A 13,410-nucleotide genomic window follows, 5' to 3' on the forward strand; every position below is an offset into this window, starting at 1 on the left:
TGTTTTGTTCCAAAAACACATAAAAATAAACCAGTTATTAATAAAGCACTCATTTTTGGACCAATCAATGCAGTTTTATTAATTGTTTTATTAATTACAATAGAAAAACAAGTCGCCTTACAAGGGTAATTCTTGTTTGCTATAGATCGGTTTCACTTGACTGCGCTTAGTGATTGGCTAAAAAAATGTTGTGCCACTTATGCCACTTTCTCACAGAACAACGTTCTTATACATTTAATAAAAGTAAGCCATTAAAAAAAGGGAAATCAATGACTTATATTCCTCAACGGCCACCCACACGAGCAAACAGGTAAAACGGTATTATAGATCTTTTATCTTTTTATACTGATGGTTTTTCTTTCAACCATGTTTAAATAAAAGTTGTCTACGTCAGTTTTAATTCGTTCACTGGTCAGAGTGATCACTTAGAATATGTCTTTTATTGGAACAAATGCCGTGCAACCTGAACCAGCTGATATTATAAACGGTTCCGCCGTTTATTGAATCGATATATAAAATATCGATCTGTTAAAGCCTCTGTACTTGCAGTTATATAATATATTTTCTAAACCCAACAAAGTACTTTCCTTATATATTGTATTTTATTCGCGACGTTGACTGACTACACCTGGCGGAAACAAATCTATTTTTATGAAACATTTATTGATTTTAAAATGCTTTAATTCCTCCTAATTATCTTATCCGAGGTAGAAGTCTAGATGAAATTCCTCTTCACTGCTCCAAATACTTATGATCTCTAAACAAGCTGTTTTACTACTACTACAGATTATGCGTATTTCTTTAACGGAGGGCACGTTACAAAACGCTTGATCTCTTTTTTTCCTTGTGCATTTCAACTGTAACTTCTTTCATTCTTTTCATAAAACGATCTCTGGTTACTGGGATGAAGTGCTGAGACCTTTGATAAAAATAAAGATATTAAGAGAAAAAGACATGCATAAAGTGGAACACAATTTTATCATTGTAAAACAAATAGGGGGTCACCGACCATTTTAGAGAGTAAACCGCAAGCAAAGTTAACGCAACGGCTACCAGCCCCATAAGTGTCTAGCGGGGGATGGAGGGGGGAGGGGGGGGGGGAGAAAGTCGGCACTTTTCATTGACGGCACAGCGGTGTCGGGAAACGGTGCAAGTCTGTGTCAATCAAGCCGTTGCTAAGAAAGGCGTCACCCAAAGTTTTGTTTTTCTCAAAAATATATATTTAACAATGACTGCATGCGTGCAAAATGCGAATAGTGACGGTTTTTGCGTTTGATGTTTCACGCCGCTGATATGTTTTTGCGTTTTCAGCCAGATTTCTCACCTGATATTTTACGTCATTGAGAATATTTTGGCGGCGTGCAATAATAAGCGAAAATTTTTCACGGTTGACATTTAACAACCAAAAATATGGTAAATCATTTAAGAGTCAATTTAAGTAGTAGTTTTAATTAGTATATTTCGCAAGCCTTATTCGTCACTGTTATCACTGTTTGTTATTTTGATGCCCGGCACACTTCAATGGAGCAAACAGAATGCAAAAAGCTATTCGAAAATGCGAACTAAACAATAAACTTTGTCAAGCTATTCACTAGACCCTTAGTAACCATTCGATAGCTACTGTGCGCACTCGGTTGCCCGGCACCGCTATGCCGCTTTTTTGATTCGTATAACAAAATAAGTTTCCCCCTCCCCCTCCCTGGTGTTTAGTAAGTTTCCTCAGCGCACGCGTTCAATGCATGACGTGGCGCGACGTTGCGACATTTAATATGTGCGCAGTTAAGATAAACATAAACAATTAGCGTCGAACTGAAATTTTGTTTTCCCTTGAAATCTAAGGTAATGTCGGACATTCCTTGAAAGTTCTTACATTTAAATGGTTATACAGCATCATAGGCGTACGCGGGAGGGGGGGGGGGGCGAGGGGGGCCGAACTTTTTCGGGCAAAATGCTTAGAATTCGGACAACAGGTCTAGAGGAAAAAGCATAGAAAATAAGCCGACAATTTTCAACTTCACGTTCAAAACGAATTACATGAACAAAAAGGTAATTGAAATATACCAAACTCTGTAGTTCAAAAGTCCTAATTTATCATTTATCTGCTTTCGTTTCCTCTCGCATATTACTATAATCATATTTTTCTCGCAAATTCTGCGTGACCCCTCAGTTTAATTCAGTTGCAATCATATTGAAGTGAGTGGGAAATTGGCGATGGAGATCAGAAGTTTGAATTTTCCATAACTCGAGCGTTTGCACGCGGCGGATCCAGTGTACCATCTTGAAACAAAGCTGTTACATATGTTATGAAGCTAATGCTTTTGACTCAAATGTTTAGTTCTAAGCCAGGCCAAAACTTTCAACGAAATGTTTTAACTTATTTATCCCCCAATGTTTCACACGCTTTTGTATAACTTTCAAGTGAGGGAAAACGATGTAAATTAGCCTCCCAAAAGTACTTAAATTTTTGCCGAACTAGATTGAATAAATAAAAAATTTCCGAAGAAAATGAAAGGATTTATCACATTGACATCTTCGGGCAACGCTCCGAAATTAATTAAAGAACACAACTATTTCAACGCACGTTTTCTTGTCCATTTTATATGCCTCTTTATTCCCTTTCAACGCATGCCGTATCTTTTTTTCGGGCAATAAGGTCTCCGCCCCCAGCTCCGAAGGTGCCCGTACGCCTATGTTTATACTGGATAGTTGTTTGTACATTGTACTCACAAAGAATTCTGATGCAAGTCGGACATTATCTCGTGTACCATTGGACTTGAGCAAAGCCCTGTTTGTGTTCCTTGATGACGTCTTGTGTCGATGTGCTCAACGTCGTGACAATTTTCGTCTATTGCCTTCATTGTGGTATCAACTTCGTTAAGAGTGACATCAAAAGCTCCACTCTTTTGCACTTCAGAAAGTATGGTTGGCTGGTCAATTTGCCCGGTCTGGAGCTGGTTTGTGAGAATATCCGCTTCTACAAAGCCACTTATATCTCCCTGCAAATCATTAAGAGGAAGAAGCAAACCCAGACAGCATGAAAAGGACCAATGAGGATGTTTACGCCATTCCTTGAGGAAGCGATATAGGAACACTGCGTACTGAGCTAGAATGAACGAGAAAAGAAGACGTTTAGAATACTGCCACAAAAAATGCCCTATGTTTAAGAAAAATCATAAGTAGTTCGTTTAAGTATTTATACGTGACTATATTCCTCTATTTTGGAAAATATTGCACTCTACACGAAATCTCTGCACTTCTAATCACCATTAGTATAAACCTAATAGTGTTCTATCAAGAATGCTGTCCTCTGATTGGCTACGCTACTCACATCTATTCTGTTGTAGAAAGTGAGTAGCGTCAGCGTGCGGTTGTCAAGAGAATCGCGGCCGCTTCTTCGCTTTTCAAATTTTCTGTGAAAAAAGACTTGGATAATTTACTGTTGAGTGCGTTACTGTTCGATCTAAAACAGACCGTTCCGAGGAAAGGAAGCCAGACAAGCCAAAAAAACACAGCAAAAAGGTGAAACGAACAGGTACAGGGACATTAAAAAGTTCAGTTTTATAATTACTTACACCATCCCTCTACCACCCCAGTCCCCCATTAATTTCTACTATTTCTACTAACCAACACTCAAAAAGGCGATTGTCAAGTTAGTACATTAAGTTTGGTCATTTAACAAGCTTCAAGTTAGACACTGTATACTAAAAAGTAAAACTGTAATCTTACCAGCGAGTAGGCCAATCACCAAAGTGTTTGCTCCAAGTACCAATATTTTGAACAAGACAGCGTCCGTGTACGTATCGACCGAGGCCGGAAGGTTCTCTGCGGGAATTCTGCTCACTGCTCCAACACCAAGGTTGACAACAGTAACGGCAAGAGAAGTCGCCATCAATCTGTTCTCGGTCACGTCTCGTATAGGTTTGATCCAGGAGAAAAGTATTCCATACATTCCGGCAATAATCCATGCCAAGCCAATGTAGGACCTGCTCTCGTGACCCACAAGAATTATACCAGATGTAAGGATTACTTTGCGGGACATTTCAACCAATTCCCAATACCACGAGTCATGTTTGTAGTTTTCAAAGAGAAAACGCAACGCCGAGATCATTTCCATACCATTGTCTGGATCTTGAAAAGCGTCGGTTTGTATTACAGTTATTATTGTTCTTCGTTTTCTCCAAAGGGCGATGAATGAGGAGACAGGGAGGGCAACAATATAGGCTGTGGAAATGTACGCCAATATAAGCCAATGATTGTACTTTGTACCTTGGCATTGTATGCTGTAATCTGCTTTCATGTACTTGTAACACAACTCTTCTTTTTCATCTCGGCAAAGTTTCTGGCAGGCTATTGGTAGAACACTAGCTGTCTTGGCACACGTGCTCAGGTAAGTCACGTACAAAAAGAAAAACAAATTCCTGAACACGAATTCTTTTGTCTGTGAGATTTTTCGTAACTTATCATTGTCCTGTAGGTTTCGACTTCGTAAGATTATTGCTTTACGCACCCCATAAAAGATAACAGAAAAGCCAATGACAACAGCATTTAGTGCCATCATCACAAACAAGTTTTCAAAGGCATTCGCTCGAAATCGCGAGAAAAGGCAGTGGATTGGTGCTACCTGGAATACATCCATTTGAAGTATTTCTGAATATTTGGCGATTACTTGCAAGGAGCCTGGCCATTTAATGTAGGAAAACGCTTCTAGTAGACCATAAGTGACCTGATAAAAGCCAATTACGATCTTAAGTTTTGACAAGAATAAATCTATTAGAGAGCTTCTCCGTTTCTTTTTATTTTCTCTTCTGCTTGTCCATACCAAAACGAAAGTGATTATTAGGATAATGGCCGCGATAATCGACAGCTGTCCCACAATCCACTTTTTTGATGGACATTGTGTGCAAGGTTGTAATTGTTTGTAGTATCCCGGACTGCAAACATCACAGAGTGGACCTTCATAACCATCGTCACATTGGGAATCTAGACCACCTTTACAAGACTCTTCTCTAAGACACTTGTAAGGCGTTGGCATGGGAAAAGGGAATTGTATGCTTGAAGCATCTAATGCTGGTAAAGATGAAAGGAGATTGGAGATGAAAACTCTGTACCGATCCACGTGTGTAACGTTCCGCCATTCCCACTAATAACCAGCTTTCAAAGTGGCATAATCCTCTTGACATTCTAGTCCTCCTTGTCCACATTTATGACATTTCTCAAACATATGGGTTCGATAAAATCCTTCCAAACAAACACAAGCACGATATCCAGCGAAGAAATCAGTTTCTGTTCCTGTTGAACACAAACGATAATATATTTACACTAGACGTATTTAGGGATTATGAGAGTGCGTTTTAATTATGGGTTAGAGACTGTTTTGAGTGTTTTGTTGACAAGTACACGCACGCGCTGGCCGCACAACGAACGAGAAAATTTCAATACTGCACGAGGCGTAGCCGAGTGCAGTATTGAAAATTTCGAGTTCATTGTGAGGCCAGCAAGTGCGTGTATTTGTCAACAAAACACGAACAGACAGAGTCTAACCCTTTTAATATACAATTTGAGTACACTGCAAGCTATCATCGACTCAACGAACTTCAAACAATAATATTAGTTTAAAATAAAAAAGTGTAGTAGTACATAATTACACGGGATAAGATTAATAATATAAAAATCACGAATAAGCCATACAGAAATAAAGCTTTTAAGCTTAAAAGCTTACAATGGTTCATAAAATCGTTCATCAGCTGTGGTCGTTCATAAATACTGTCAGCGAGAAGCTTGTTCAAACAAGTCGATGTCTTTCACAGCTGATCAAGCAACAAGCAAGTCAATCGCACACAAAAATGTATTTACTGAGCTGCAGTTTACCTTTGAACATGAAAACGCTTCAAGTTGTTATCCTCTTCGATTTTTTGGTATTGGATCGTTGATTATTTGAGGAACATATTTTTTTTTTTCCACTTCTGCAAGCCTTGAAGCTGAAGACACTTTCAATAATGCACGATCAAGTTGTGCATTATTGTCAATACTGCACTGTCGAAGTTTGCTGACGACAGGTAAAGCAAAATCACGTGATCTATTTCAACCAATTGCGCGCGTGGATTTTGGACAGTGAACGAAGATTGTATATTAATGTTGTTATGGATATTGAGGCTGGCAACGTAGACATCGTAAAAAACAAAAATTGTGCTATCTTGTAGAGCAAGCTTAGGCCTTTCTACTCAATGAAAATTAATTTTGCTCTGCCTAAAATAATAGAACAAATACTTTTTGGGGTTTGTATCACGGGGAGGTGCAAATTGCTTATTTGCTTATACGTCCAAGGGTTAATAGACTTTATAGCAAAACATAAAAAACTCGCAAAATTTCCTAACATAATTAAGAAATTTACAGTACCATTCGTCCCGCATTTATAGGATGAGAATTTTCATTGTCCTCTGAATCCTGGACAGTATTTTTTATCTATAGATTATCGTTTGATAAATAGTTCCTATCACATCATAAAGCTTGCTATCTTCAATCTTTCACTTTCAATTTACCAAGTTTCTCATAACGTAAAAGGAAAAGGGCACAAATTTGACCCAAAATTATTCCAAAACAATACAGAGACGTTAACATGGACTACAAAAAACGTGGAAATTACTCAATAAAATACGAAAAATGTTAAGAGAAAAAAAATACTTTAATACTCTATGAGTTTACCTAAATATCAAGCAGGATTACCATTAATAACAGTGGACAATATACGAATTGCCACATCAAAATATCGCCAAGAGGAGAATTAAACATTTGAAAATGAATCCCCTTTCCAAAGTTGTGAACTGTTTGCCCTGACCCACCCTTGTAAAGCTCTGTAAGGACCAAGGCAATGAGTCAATAATTTGGAGAGAATACGTTACTCAAAAAACAACACGGGGGGTATAGAAAAAGAAACAAAGCCACACTATATACAATCATTTTTAAATACACTGTGCAACGATCAAGAGTTATTTGAAACTTTTCCGCGAGGCCATCTTTCCATGTCCGGTCACGGAATCATGTTTAAAATTACGTTAATTTCTAAGTCTTTACCTTCAGGGCAGGACTTGCAATCTTGTTTTCGTGTTCCTGGTGCTTTGTCAAATGAAACAAATGAACCATTTGGGCAATTCTTACAGTTTTTGTCAACATAGCCGAGATCATCAGAGTAAAATCCTCCTGAAAAAGTTATCGTCATAATTTTGTCCCGTTTTGCGAAACGTTTCGGAAGAAACCTCTTCTTCAGTCGCAAAGTTCAAATGAAATCGTAGCGGTTTCAATTTGAACTTTGCGATTGAAGATGGGGTTATTTCCGAAACGTTTCGCAAAACGAGACAACATATCAGCCTTCTTAAGAAAACAACATTTTATAGTACTTGAACAAAGTGCTACACAGCAACTTATTATTTTTATCGTCATCATGCCTAATTACCCACGGACAATGATGACACTGAAGGGATATTTGTTGGAGCTTTTCATGGTAGGAGCATAATAAGTTTTCTTTATAGTTATAAATGCACTTTGAGATGGTTTGTCAGAACTGCACGTTTGCACAAACCCGCCATGGTGTAAGTAGCAGGGTTCGACTGTAACACGATGTTCTAAAAAAGGTCCAACTGTACTTTTTAGCAGTCGGTTTCAGTTAAGTATTTTTTTTTGGTGGGGGGTGGAGGGGGGAGGGACAAACTGCGAAGAAGGCTATAACAAACCTGGAGGACATTCTGTACATCCATTAGCTCCTTTAGTAGAAGAATTGGAAAATGTTCCCCGTGGGCATGGTAACAATGTAGATAAAAGATTAGTGTCGTCGGGTACTTGTCGGAATCCCGACGCCATGAGAGCGGACAACAGTAACGTATCTTCCGGCGACCCAGTTGATGCAACATAAATGGGTTCGCTTGTAGAACTGGCAGGATTCCTAAAAGAAAGCAATTTCCTCTTTTACAGCAAAAGAACAATGATTATTGATACTTTAATCAAGCGGTGCAAACGCTTTATAAAAATGGGCGCATTCCATAGGACCAAATATTTCGGCTTAAAAAAATTTTAGTGGCGAATGGAACAGCATTTTCCAGCTAACAACACTAGAAAGTGGTCGCCTTTTTATACAACTTTCTCCAAAAAACAACAACAGGAATCATCGCGAGGAATAGCTAATTGTCGAAAATTTATATAGCGACCGCCTTTCCGTGTGGAACGCGCGGGGCGCGCGAAAACAAACGTACGAGCCATATATCTAACAGTTTAATCGGTTTATTTACTGACAACCGCAATGTTGAGATAAATAACAATTTGCCGGAAAAAGTGAAGTGTAACAGGATTCTTCTTACCAAAATGCCCGAGTTAGGACTGCCAAAGACTGTAATGAGGGTGCTAATGGGGGTACCCAATTGTCAGTTAACTACTAATGTTTTGGCCAATTGTCAGTTAACTACTATATTTTTGGCCAATTGTAAGTTAACTACTAATTTTAGTTATCTATTAACTTTCACTTTTTCACAGCGAAAACTATTGCGTCATAACCCGAATTTTCTTTCCTTCAGTACGTCAGTGATAAAAAATAAATCAACAATACACGACTCTCACGCACGTGCAGTAGCCATTTTCATAGTTTTGATATAATAAGTATATCTTTGAGAGATCTTTGTTAAAACAGTCCTTGTCTTTTAATAATTTGGTAATTTTCTGCTCGTCGTACTGCATAAATCTCGCTATTTTCCCGCTTTTAGTCGTTCTGCATCAGAGCAGTTGCCGTCGGTAACGTGGGAACGAGGTTGCCATCGGTAAATGCTTTTTTGATGTAGGACAATTGACGTCAATCGTCGTATAATAGATTCTTCTTCTAAATTTGGTCGCCGCTAGCCGGTTAGCTGGAATTAACCGGGGATTGGAAAAGAAAACGGAGAAATATTTTGAATGAATAACAATATCAGTTAATATGTTAGCTGGTAACGCAGCGGGACAGGGAAATGTCACGAAATAGCTTTGCTGTTAGGAAAAAAATTGTGATTTTTATTAACAACAACAATAGTATTCAGTTAAGTTAATAGAATGTCACTTAACTGTTAACGTTTCATTTATCAGTTAACTACTAATTTTTTGGCCAAATATCAGTTAACTACTATTTTTTTGGCCAATTGTCAGTTAACTGTTAACCCCATTAGCACCCTCTGTAATGGAATGCACTTGGGAATGTCTTCCAGTGAAGCTTGAGTGAACCGGTAGCGAAGTTACACAATACACTATAAACTTTGCGGAACGGTCTCGCTAGCACAAGGAGAATTCACTACCAAAAAGTTGGTATAAGAACAAGGTGATGACGGGATGCGTCACGCAATACAAATGAATTACACTCTTTTTTTTATAAGAATACAGTTTTTCCGACCCAGGCTGAATATTCTTATTTTTCTGCCGATTTTAGGCTTAAATATTCTTATGAACATTCTTAGAAAATACCGTCTCACATTTCCGTTTTAACAAGTATTGGGTAATCAATTACAAGTGTTTGGTGTCCAGATCTGTATTGTGTTACATTGTGCACATGAACGATTGCTTTTCGTTGCAGCCTGGCCGTTTTGGCTTTAAACATAGCATTTCTCACAGAGATAAAGTGACGGAAACGATAATACTGTACCTGATTTTGTTTCAACTAAAAACTATATTCTTTTCAAAATCTCAGCCTCGGGTTTATTCTTAAAATATTCTTAAAAATTCGCAAATTTCAGCCTCGATATTCTTATAAACTAGATTCTTATAAAATAAAAAGAGTGTAGGAGGCGTTACAATTTTAGGTGATGATGGGGTGCGTCACGCAATACAAATGACTGAGAAGGCAGTACAATTTTAGTGGATGAAAGGATGCGTCACACAATACAAATGACTGAGAAGGCGTTACAATTTTGGGGAACGACGGGATGCCTCACGCAATACAAACGACTGAGAAGGAGTTACAATTTTTTTTCATTCGATTTTGCTCATGGAAATTAGATTTCGGTTAAGAGTTTCGCATTCCGGAAATTCAACAATTTTCAAATTGTGTGGAAACTTTCCGAGAAAATGTTGGTCTCATTATCTCTTGTTTTTTCTCATTATTAGGCGACTGAAAAGTGCCTATGATATTTAGCAATGTGACATGAAGTCAGTAGCCTTAAACTAAATGATCCATTTCATATATCACACTTTCAAAAAACGATGAAATGTCATAAGTTAAAGATGAATTACAGTCCGTACTGCGCAATCTCGGCTGCAATGTTTATGTGAGCCTCACAAACAAAGCAAAACTAAAATTTACGTGACAAACTTACCTGTTTCTTCATTATTAACGCCAGATATCCTTGCAGAACAAAAAATAACAAGTAGAAGAACCTTGACGCTATTTCAAAACCAACGTTTCAGCTCATCGGAAATTCTTGAACGAAGCGAACTGTAATGGCGGACTAAAAAACTTCATGTATGCTGTCAACGAAGTGTAACGTTTCAACGAATTCAAAACAAAAACGAAAACAAACCCCGAGTCTGCGCAGTACGGACTGGAAATCAGCTTTAATGCAGGCTGAATTTTGTGCATTATATTATCGTTTACTAACTCAGGCTATGTATGTTATAACAACTGTCCTATAGACAACATGACGGACTGGCATTCTTGACGTTCACACGTCTAGGTATTTGAATCAGCAGTAAAGAATGCAGTTTTCGCACGGCATCTCCATTTACCTAACGTGGACGTGCCCAGAGTAAACGGGTAATGATTGACTTTTATACATTTTTCCGGGTGTCCGTATTAGTGGGGTCTCAGAATAAATGTCATGGACACCATCTTTCTCCATACAAAGACTATTGCATACAATTTTAAAGCAACAAAGCGATGTTTAGTTATGAGTTCAAATTGAAGAAATCTTACACTTATTCAAATAGTTCAATGTCTCGCACTTAGGTCTACAAGGATTAAATACCGGAAGGAAAAACAGTTGTTAAAGATGGCGGGCTAGCTAATTATGATACTGTATAACGTACCTCTTATTGTCATAGATATTACCTAAGTGTGGTTCATAACTAAGATTTTTATTTTGTGGCCAAACACTGAAGAAACTTTCATTGACTGGTAGAATGTCATAACCGGCGAGAAAAACAATCAGTTCTATCCCTTTATTTTGGTTGTTTCATGTCTAAATAGAGAAAGGAAGTTATGTTTTTTATAAATGTACTGTACTTACAGGTATATTGTGACATTTTTCTTCATTGAGGCCGTTACATATCTCATTTTTGCAATCGTTCTGTTTACCATCAGCCTGAAAAAACCAACAGAATACCAGTAGAGTTCATGGCAGCGTTATTTTTAAGTTCTCGTCTGTAAATCACAATTTGTTAATTGAAAAGAAAAATTTTATGTGTATTTATGTGTTTTAAAGTATTTATCTGGAAAGAAATACTTCACATTTGAAAATCTTGAACACTGTGGCCAAAAAAGGAATTCAGGCTCCATATCTTTAGATTTGTCCTCAGCAAATATCTGTCACAAAGATAGTATATAGATTTAGCCAAGGAGCTCCACATTTAAAATATTTTGCTGCTTCTTAATAACTTGTGAAAATACTCTCATTGAAAATATATACTGTCATGGAAGTTATTGAATACACCTGGCGTGCACAATTCCGGTGACAAATTCCTGTCGTTGCCCAAGGCAGTAGTGATGGTGGTCGTGGTCGTGGTCGTGGTCGTGGTCGTGGTAGTGGTAGTGGTAGTGGTAGTGGTAGTGGTAGTGGTAGTGGTAGTGGTAGTGGTAGTGGTAGTGGTAGTGGTAGTGGTAGTGGTAGTGGTAGTGGTAGTGGTAGTGGTAGTGGTCGTGGTCGTGGTCGTCGTCGTCGTCGTGGTCGTGGTAGTGGTAGTGGTAGTGGTAGTGGTAGTGGTAGTGGTAGTGGTAGTGGTAGTGGTAGTGGTAGTGGTAGTGGTAGTGGTAGTGGTAGTGGTCGTGGTCGTCGTCGTCGTCGTCGTCGTGGTAGTGGTAGTGGTAGTGGTAGTGGTAGTGGTAGTGGTAGTGGTAGTGGTAGTGGTAGTGGTAGTGGTAGTGGTAGTGGTAGTGGTAGTGGTAGTGGTAAGTAAGTAAGTAATAAATTGCTTTATTTGCATGACCGTTACCGTTTACAGTGTTGCAAAAGCATGTCTAAACTAAAAGTAACAAAACGATCCTATTATATCACACTAAAACTTGATTAAGTTACATCGCTTTCACCTGATAATAACAATGCATCACGTAAATTCATACATGAAGAAATAAACTTCATAACTAGCTTATTAACATGATAATCATTAGAGTTCATAAGAAGTTTAATGTTTTCTGAGGTTGTTTTCCTTTCAAAGTCAGGTACTATCTCATTGATTCGTTTTAAGAATGTCCGCCTTTGGGAAGAGTATTTGCTACAATCTAATAAGAAATGTGTTTCGTTTTCTACTTGATTTGACTTGCACAATGGACATAATCTATTTGCTCTGGGTATATGGTCAGTCTGATATCTACCCAGTTCAATCATAAGTTTGTGATTACTTAATTTAAATTTCACAAGATTTTTTCTTTCATTAAAATATCTTAACTGTTGTAAATAATCAGATGCAACGTATTCATTTTTAAAAACTTTAAAAAATTCTAATTTCCTTGAGTGTTCTAGGCTATGTCGCCAGAAAGATATATATTTCTCTTTCATATTGGTTGTGTATCGTTTAATTCTATAATTATCTAAAGATTCCGGGTCGAAATTGGGGAGATGGTAGTGTTCTATTAAATTCAAAAAATTGGAATAAAATCCGCAGTTGTTGATAGAGTGTAAGTTCTTTGACATAAGAAAAGATTGTTTGACAATTGAGTCGTTGTCTTTCTTGTTTAGATAGACAAAGTATTTCATAATTCTATGGTTAATTGGGATAATTAAAGGTAATCTTCCAAGTTCCGCTCTACAAGCTATGTTCGAGGCCTTATTGTTTACTTCTAAGTACCGTTTACAAAATTTGAGATAAATTTTTTCTATTGGGGAACTATCCCAAGTTTTAAAATTCTGTTTCATGTACATCCCCCATATCTCACTGTTGTAGCTTAAGATAGGAAATATCATTGTGTCAAAAATTTGGGATGCAGTATTAGGTCTAAGTCTATTAAGGGTTGAGTGTTTTCGTATACTAAAAAAGGCATGCATCGCTTTTTCTTTTAAGTGTTCGAGTGCAAGAGTAAAGTTTCCCGTTGGGGTTAAACGTGTTCCTAAATACGTGTATTCTTGAACAATTTCAATTGATTCAGTGCCTATATTGAAGCTGATGTCAATGGACTTTCTTTGGCGTTTTTGAAATATCATTATTTTTGTTTTCTTTGGATTGATTTTTAGCATCCACGTTTCGCAATAGGAC

General features: G+C 37.7%; 1 pseudogene across 1 annotated transcript in view; it reads right to left on the reverse strand.

The window, feature by feature from the left end:
• Positions 1-490: 490 nt before the first annotated feature.
• Positions 491-13,410, reverse strand: part of LOC144632234 (uncharacterized) — a 28,282-nt pseudogene continuing 15,362 nt past the window's right edge. The window contains exons 3-9 of the transcript XR_013566871.1: positions 11,453-11,527; positions 11,232-11,306; positions 7,728-7,936; positions 7,072-7,197; positions 3,727-5,289; positions 2,728-3,103; positions 491-919 (exon numbers count right to left, since the gene is read on the reverse strand). The product of XR_013566871.1 is annotated as an uncharacterized LOC144632234 (transcript). The remainder of the gene's footprint in view (positions 920-2,727; positions 3,104-3,726; positions 5,290-7,071; positions 7,198-7,727; positions 7,937-11,231; positions 11,307-11,452; positions 11,528-13,410) is intronic.

Source organism: Oculina patagonica, chromosome 12 (genome assembly GCF_052425735.1).
Source record: "Oculina patagonica isolate OP01 chromosome 12, crgOcupat, whole genome shotgun sequence".
Classification (NCBI taxonomy): Eukaryota; Metazoa; Cnidaria; class Anthozoa; order Scleractinia; family Oculinidae; genus Oculina; species Oculina patagonica.